The sequence below is a fragment of the Pinus tabuliformis genome, chromosome 9, assembly GCF_031772625.1.
Source record: "Pinus tabuliformis cultivar Carrire ecotype Pingquan chromosome 9, CPIR1, whole genome shotgun sequence".
Classification (NCBI taxonomy): Eukaryota; Viridiplantae; Streptophyta; class Pinopsida; order Pinales; family Pinaceae; genus Pinus; species Pinus tabuliformis.
The window spans coordinates 1200372714-1200382014 of record NC_142307.1 but is presented as its reverse complement, the minus strand read 5'-3'; the positions used below and the strand labels follow the sequence as shown (position 1 = coordinate 1200382014).

Genomic DNA, 9301 nt, shown 5'->3' with positions numbered 1-9301 from the left:
TTGATCAATGGGTTGAGGAGATGCTCCTGAAAAAGTACCAGAAAATGACTGATACCTGGAGGGAACAGAAGGACCGCCGTACAAAAAAGATTCGGGCAATTGAGTAAACATGGATGACTGTCATGCCATATTGATGGGAGTATAAAAACCTCTAGGTGTTGAGTGATAAGGAGCACGAGGTGGTGAAAAACTTAACCCTGAGTTTTCGAAACCAGAGATTTTGGGTTCTATCCCCAGCAGAGTCGCCATTTTGTCACACGGAATAAGTCGATCTTGCGGGCAAGATAGACCTTCCTAGAATCTAAAGAAGACCTAATGACAAGCAAACCAACTAGACACTATCTTTCTCTAAATATGCTTTGATAAACAATAGCAAACAAGTGTTTTAGGGCCTACCTTAGGTCCAACGCAAGCTTGTGGATGCCCTCGATCCTTTGATCCAAATGAGCTCCTTTTCGCGAATCTGCAAACATAAACAAGGCAAACAAATTAAATAGCACCTGAAAAGCCAATTGCATAAAACATATTTAACATGAAAGTCAAGGAGTCCATGAAACAAATAACATAAGATAGTTGTTGAGAAAAATAAGTTTGATTGTATTAATTCAAAAGAAGAAGAACTTTACAACCTTTGCCTTGACGCTGTACAAGCTCCTCCCAGGGTCCAGCAAGAAGTCTCCTCTACTTTGACAAGTTTCACTCACTCCCCAATGAAGCCAAAAAGATGTGTGATCTCTCCTCTTAAGCTCAACTAGGAAGTCTTGATTTCACCAGCATTTACCCTCAAAAATGTTCAGCTTCTAACCTCTCTAGCAACCAGCCCAATGCCTTTATTTATAGTGCAATGGAGGGAGGTTACTAGGTCCTCCTTCAAAGGGATAAAGCCCTCCTTCAAAGGGATAGCTCCTCTCATCAAGGGATTAGCTCCTTCTCTTTTGGGATGCATGAACCACCTCAGAGCGAACAATCCACGTCAAAATTCCTGCTAGAAACCTCTATAATTAACCCAAAGCGAGTTTTTTAAGATAAAACTTGCACCTTTTGACTTTCACAGAGGTCCGCACCTACACCGTTAGGGACAGAGCGGGCAGGTCCGTAGGTTTTGTACACAGAAGGTGCAGGACCACAGGTGACCATGAGAGAAAGTGCGGAACGAGAGTTACATTGATTTTTAAAGTCTTTCTCTCATTTTCAAAGCTTGATTTGAAGAACTGAGGTCTGAGACTTGCTTAGGATGACAGTACAAGTGATGATAGACCCATACTGACTGCAAATAATCATGGTGACGATATTTTTGTGTAACACCATAGAATCTAAATTTAGAGCCCCATAGAATCTAAAACAAGTAGATAGAAGAAATTAGGACAACCTCTATGGGACAAAATTTTCAAAAGAGAAGTGAGACACTAAGTCCTTTGGCATCACTACGATGATTTCATTTGAATGTTTTGTGGAAATCTGCCCTAAACGACTGGACTTTCTCAATACTGATCTCACAGGGATTTCAAACCAAATTAGCGATGATCCTAATATTGGAACATTGTAACAATAAAGCAAAGCAAACTGCACCTTAAGGGTTAAGGGAGCTGGAGACATGTATTTAACCCAATAAATTTTGGTCGTTGTCCTAAATTGAAACCCACTAAAACCATTACCGACGAAACATATGGCAAAGGCAATATGGGTAAATTCGATTGGTTCATCAGTATGTAAAAAAATCGTAGAGAACAGGACATATTTCCATTCTTCCAGACTATTCAAGAGGTGAGATTTCTTAACTTGAAGTTTATTAGAATTCTTAACTTGAAATTTATTAGAAATATTACCCGCTAACCAACTTTGGCCACATGATCAATTAATTTGTTTGCATATGGAAAACAAATTAATTATCATATATAGAATCAAAATTGATTACATGTATCAACAATTGTAGCAACAAATATATATTTTCTAGTCTGTTTTTTTTAGAGTTTACAAGTTACAACTTAGAAAGAAATTGACGATCTACAAAGAAAATATTGAACCCGAGTATGAAATCCTAAGAGAACGTGGGAAGAATTGAACCAAGGGCTTATTATTGGCTAATATATAAACATACATACATTCCATCGTCAAATAAGACCATAACTTTACTAACATACTATGATATGTAAAGAACCCATTCTGTAATAAAAGTTATATATTTTCATTAATAAAACTTTCAAGACTATCAGGACATGGTGACGGAAGGAAAGGAAAATTGCGCAGATTGGTTGTAAGTGCACCTGAAAATTCTTGGCTTGGCTCTGATATGCGTCTAGTGAATGATAATATGCTCTCCTCTACAACTTAAATCCTTGAAAAGCTTGCCTTACTAGTAGTCATAACCACAATTTATTTTGCATGCGTAGCTGGCAAAGCTAAAAATGGAAAATTAATTTGAGCATATGCAAAGTTAAAAAAGGAAAATTAGTTTTCATTCACAACTCAAAAAAACAACCGGAGTTTTTGGAACGAGAGTTAATGCCAGTTGGGAAAAAATAGGAAAAATAATTTTCATTCACAACTAAAAGAAAATCTTGAGTTTTTAGAATGAGAGGTTTTTTTTTTTTTTCCTCAGTAGAAAAAAATGGAACAGTCTCATATTGATAGGATTGTTTTACATGTTCGATTGGTCTTTTTTCAGTGGTGTCAACTCACTTTACTAATTTCCAAGAGGTCAAAAACAAACTAGATCTTAGTACCAACAAAAATACCTTGCCTCCCAAAGAGGTTACATTGCAAAGAGACCAACGTCATAAGAATAGAGAAAGAGAAAACAGAGGAGTGGCATCAGCGCAGGGAATGATTCTGAATGACAGAGAGAAATTAGCAGAGAGCAGAGCTTATAGCTCAAACAACCCTTGTCCACAGATCATCCCACTTTGGAAGGCCTCGAAGAACATATACCCAGGAAGCATGGGCACCCGACGTTTAGAAAGAAGGCCTACTTCAAAGTTTTTCTCCTTGTAGATATGTTGGAAATAGACCTCCATGAAAGAAGACCTTAGCTTCAAGATCATATGTGCCCAGTTGCAAAGTGAGGGAACATCAAGAGAATTGCAGCCTTGAATCCATCAGATCACCTAGAGGGAATCTCCAACAACCTCGATATTGTCTAAATCCAGCCATTTGCAGCATTGGGGGGCACCCCATAATGGGAGTTAAATCCAGTTGGGAAAAAAATTTGAAAACTAAGGAGAAACGGTTCGCATGTCAGCTGTAAGAAATGACTTTTGCATGAAACGAGTTTTAGGCCAATGAGAACGATAATGACCGTATAAGACATTTCCCATGCCATAGGGTTTCTATAGCCATTTTTGCCATGAATGTTCCCATCATTCTGTTTCTGGTAATAGACTTTGTAGGGTCACCAAGTTTCTTAAAAACAAACAAGGGTCATGCACTCAAGATTTTACCTATAAATATGTAAATTCTCTATGGGATGGACACAATACTTTCTTTGGGCCATCCTTAAGTTGATTGCAGATTCCCAGAATATTCTGGGATTCGACTAACATAGGCGTGGTCAATTTTTTGACCGCACCCATGTCCATCAGGTCCCATAATATTCCGAGAATCTGCAATCTACTTAAGCTCACCGCTTTCTTTGTGTAGCGAAGAAACACGATATACTAGAAGAGACGATGCAATATCTGTTTCTTCAGCTCAACTCTATAATTTAATGCCTTGCCTTACTCTCTAGTGACACAATCTAGAACTAGTTGAGTATTCTGATTTCATCTAGAACAAGTGTATGTACATTCTACCTATTGATCAGTTAGAAATCATAATTGATATAGTCAGAATTTTCTCATCACCATGTCTTCCCAAGTTGTTAGCAACCCATCAATTGATTCAAAAGCAACAAACATGGATTTTTATGAGCATAAAGACATATAATTGGCTCATAGTCATTTGTCTTCTTCTCTAAGACGAGAAAGCTAGAAGCAACTCTGCTGATAGTCAGATACAAATGGTTGAGATTACTCTTATGTAACCTCTATGAAGTAATTATGGGAACCAGATTAAGCTTCTTGTTCCCTCTGGTCCCTTTAGCTATTATAGCTGACAGGATTCAACTAGGAAATGTCAGTAGAAGTCTTTATCTCTTCCTCTATATATATAGAATTAAAGTATATGTATAACATTCCAAAAATTGGAGTATAGATTTGTTTGTAGGTTTGGGTGTTCCTCATAAGTTTTCTTGGTCTTACACCTCTTGCTGAACGTCTAGGATTTATCATAGAGTAAGTGAAAAATTTCATACATTTATACATTGGTTATGTGAAATTTACACCCAATATATGGTCCTAGAGTTCCATGTACCTTGTATTGCATATGTATATACACTAGGAAATGCATAAACTTCATAAATGACGATGATTTTCTGGTTTTACATTCTGATGTTTTGATGTAAATGTTGCAGACAAATTGCATTCTACACCTGACCAACATGTGGTATTTTTATCATGTATTTGGACTACTGAGTCACTGATGGCTTGTTCCTTTGAGAAAGTGCTCGACATTAGAATGAAATTAATGTAAGTCTATTGTAAATTTCCCTTGCAGTTGGCAGACTACACAATGCCACGTGTGGAAATGCAACAAAGATGCTTATTGGAGTGTTTGCACTTTACCATGGCAAGACCAATGTGGTCAAGTATTCTCTATTGGGGTTTGTACTTTCCAACTTACTTCTTGTGCTTGGTACATCTCTTTTCTGTGGTGGATTAGCAAACATGAAAAAAGAGCAGAGGTTTGACAAGGCAAGTGATATATTTTTTTAATCTTTATGAATATATTTAGGCCACCAAAAGAATTCATTCATGGGGACTCACCTTGGGTGTTGTATTGGTAAATGATGTGTAGGTTGTTTTTGGAATCAATTCCAATCTTCTTATGATGGCCTCATTATGTCTCATGCTACCCTTGGCTCTTCAATGGTCTATGGCATATAGTGAAGCAGTTGTATCCACACTAAAATTGTTTAGAGTTAGTAGCATTATCATGTTGGCAGCTTATGCTGCATATTTGTTCTTCCAATTAAAGAGGCACATGCAACTATTTGAGGAAGGTTAGGTATAATAACTAAGTAATAAAGTGTAACTATAGCAATTATACTGGTTCTAGCTCTTGATTGGTACTTGCAAATATAACATTGTACTTATATTGCAGGAAAGGGAAGAGGAATAAAATGAGGAAGAACCATCCATAGGACTCATTAGTTCCATTGTCTAGATCTATGCTCTTACTGTTGTTATCTCCCTGCTTTCTCAGTATATTGCGGACACCATTGAGGTAAATATTAGCTATTTTCAAATGTTAAACTAATTTAGTCGATTATTTCATGTTGTTCTTGTTCATTTTACAAAAGAGATTCATGGTTTGATCAGGGTGTAGCATAATCATGGGTAATATCTGTGAATTTTATCAGTATAATTTTGATACCGATCATAGGCAATGCAGCGGAGCATGCTAACGCTGTATTATTCACTCTCAAGAACAAGTTTGTAAGTTGCAGATTTATAGATTAGAATGTTTTTCCTTATTTCCTTACCAGGGAAAACTTACAATACGGTGATACACTCTCTAAATTTCCCTAGAGGTTGTTCCTACTTGCTTTACTGTCAATATTTATATTTGAACTGTAACATATTTATCATTCACCAACTAAATTATTCAAATCTTTACTGACTGCTGCTTCTTTATTTGTTATATGAAAACATCATTTTTTTTCCATTTTTTCCCTTATGATAATTATTATTATCAATTGCATGGTATTACTAAGATTTTGAAAATTGAAGGTTTGAACATATATCTATCTATTGCGGGACATATCATTATATATAGGTGATGTAATAGTGTATCTCTCTCTATATAAACTAACAACAAGGTTGGGTTTAAATTTGGGTTAGTTTTAACTTTGAATGGTAAAATGATATTTTTATGAGTATAATATTATTATTAGGTGCAAATCTTTGCGAAATTTGAAACTCAATGCTATGAATTACACAAAGTTCTATAAAAATCGAATACTCTTTAAAATAGATTAATTCCAAAAAATAATTTCCATCCTCAATTCCTTTTTATTTATCCATGTATTTATAATTAAACATATCCTCAATCCCTTCTCATTTATCTAGATATCTATGATTAGGAATTCACTTGGGATGAAGGTGAACAATGGAGCTATAAATTATGGTGATGATGACCATCCATATAGTCCAATAAAGCCAACCAAACAGATTGAGAAACCATGCCATTCAATCCTTTAATGGTCCAAAATAACAATCTAGTCTTTTCATTATCGCAGACTGTCCATAAGTTTGTAGGTGGATGTACACAACCACAATGCTCCAATAGCTTCCTGCCATATAATTCCATGACCAAAAGAGAGGAGAAGCTACATAGGAAGTTTCGAGGTGCTGTGATACACTTGAGTGTACAGAAGAATGAGAGCAACGGGGTAGGTTCTTCAATGGTGACAAAAATGAAGAGAAACAGTGGAGCAGAGGATTATTTTTTTCAATATTACGAATCAGTAAAATAATTACATTGGAGACATCAGTAATAAATGACTGTAGTAAGACTGAACTGAATTCAAGATAGTTGGACTAAACTCAACTAACTATGACACTTGGATGGACGACTATGACACCTAGCAGGTGGTTGGAATTAGATTCTCCAACACTATTGGGTCGTGGCCCCTCCACTCATAGTCAGTTAGTGATTGTGGGTAGCGCCTGACCTAACCCACAACTAAAGGGGATGGTGGGAGGAAGTTGTTGAAGAATCTAGGGCGTCTAGGTTATAATGAGATTCTTCTAGCGATGATAACAATTTGTGAAGTACTTTTACTTTTCTTCTTAGCACAATCTTCTCTTATTATTATTAGTGTGTGTTCTCTTACTTCATCAAACAATTACCAAATAAAAGAGACAAGAACACAAGATGTTGCCTCTCAGTTGGGGAAAAATGTCTCTCTCCTAGAGAGGAAAACCATTCTACAAATTTCTCTTATTGAAGCTTTAATTGAAAAATTCCAAACCCTGGACCATTGACCAGTTTATCCTCCAAGCACAAGACATGATCTTTCTTCCTTTTGTCCTTCAATTAATGCCTTATTCTTCCTTCACATTTCTTCCAACAACTGAGGGTTCTTTTTCTGGAAACTGCAAAAACCCTAGGTCTCCTTAGAGACCTCTTCTTTGGAGTCTTCCTTTCCTTCTCTACTTCGCTTGGCCATCTTCCCTTTCCTTGACACTTAAGATAGAGAATGGGACCTTACTTAAGAGATATTTCCAAGTCAAGAGGTTGATCGTCTTACCTTACTTCAAATCTGAATTCTTTGCATGTGTGGCTGATCTAGGGCATGAAATGATCCCTTTTACTTGCCTTCTTCCTTCGCTTTAGGTTTCCTCTTCTTCGCTAGAGATGGAGGATTTATTAGAAGTATTTTCTTAGCCCAATCAAACTTGATTAGGTTGCTGCACTTGTGTATTTGATGTGACTGTAGGACTGCCCTCCTTTCTTCGCGTGTGACAGAATTAAGCCCTAAAACAACCCTCCCAAACTCGCTTTATCTTGCTTCTTCTTCGCTGCCCTAGAATCACCTTTATGCCCCCTTTTCACACTTCTTTCTTGCATCTTCTCTTCGCTGATTTCATAGATCACTTGATGGTCTAATTGTGAGGTCGAATGACCCTTTATATAGTAATTTGTCCCTCCTTTTGGGCCAAATTGACTTTAAGTGCACAAAAATTCATTCTTTGAGCCAACTGAAGAGGAGACTTGTATTTGCTTTGGAGGATCACTTTTGACACATATATTTAACATAATTAAGTAGGTTACATAGTGTAACATGCCCTCAAGGGGTCTTCAATAATTACATTGACTTTTTGACTTTCCTAGAAGCACTCAAACATGTGTATGACCTATCAAACAGGAAAGAAACCCATTCTTGATAATGACAAAAATAATAATTATTTTCTTTTACAAGTAAAAAGATAAAAATTACATTTATGAAGATTGAACCTAGTTACATTTTCTTCAACACTCCTTCTTACCTAGGGATGTATTCATAAATCATGACAAGGTGTTTGGACATTTTCAATGTGAAGAATTCATATAAGAGAAATCGGATTGACAATCCATCTGTTATAGCATCATAATAACCAACATTGTTTCCACAACAAGGCCTTGACTAACAACTCTATCTCTCATTATATTAGAGCACAATGTTGGCGAGACAAATGATTATAAAAACCTTCATCATTGTCTATCAAGGTACATACCCACCCAGGTGTTCACTGAGTATGATCTTATAGGACTATTCTTGTGTTGGGTTTCCAGCCCTCAAAGAATATCGATCGTCTTGCCTGCTCTTGTCTTGGATGCCCTACACATCCTCAAAGAGCATAAAATGCCAGATGATTACCCAATCCTCTATTATTTCTTCCCAAGTGAAGACAAGAAAGTTGTGTCTCTCTCTCCCTCTCAACTAGGGAAGATATGTCCATTCCTGTGAAGGAATGTTCCCAAGCTCGCTCTCACCAAGGAATTTCCCAAGCTCCCTCTTAATTAGGGACTTGTTAGAGTTCCCTCTTCAACTAGGGACTCTCCTTTTTCATCAATAACTTCTTCTTGTGGGTCCTTTAGCTGCTTGATCACTTTCTTTCCTTGATGTCATGAAATTCATTTGAGCTTCTTCCTTGTAGGGAATCACCATTGATCACTTTCCTTCTTGGTTTGTCATTTCATTCCTTTCTTCATGGAAAGTGGCCTTCATGATACATATCTAGAACCTTCTTCATATCACTACTTCTTTCTCATCATGCTTATTTAAGGAATTTCCATCCTCGACATGAATTGTAGTTGTACTTATACTTACAACCCTTATTCCAGTAGCCCTGCATGAACTCATCTAGATATTATTCAAGAAATCAAAACATAACATTGAATCAAATAGTACCTTTTGAGATGGCCCTTCATCATGACATATTTTGTTGGCTTGAATCATCAGCATCCTGCATTTTCACATCTCCAAGGCCTTTCTAGGTGTCAAGGGTCCTTTTATCTTTTTCTTCCTTTGTTAGAATTCTCATGCCTTCTTCTGGGAGATTCTTTCAACAAATCTATCGGATGTTGATTCCTAGTGTCCATGGTGTCCTCTTATCCTTTATATCTTTATCTCATTTTCTTCTTTATAGATTTTCTTTTTCAACCACCTCATATTCCATATGAGGGCATTTCTCATGTTGACTTTTATCAGTGAGTGAAC

General features: G+C 36.6%; 1 pseudogene; it reads left to right on the top strand.

Annotated features, from left to right (window-relative positions):
* The first annotated feature begins 3343 nt into the window (after positions 1 to 3343).
* The window catches only part of LOC149152843 (vacuolar cation/proton exchanger 1a-like), a 198678-nt pseudogene continuing 192720 nt past the window's right edge, over positions 3344 to 9301 (top strand).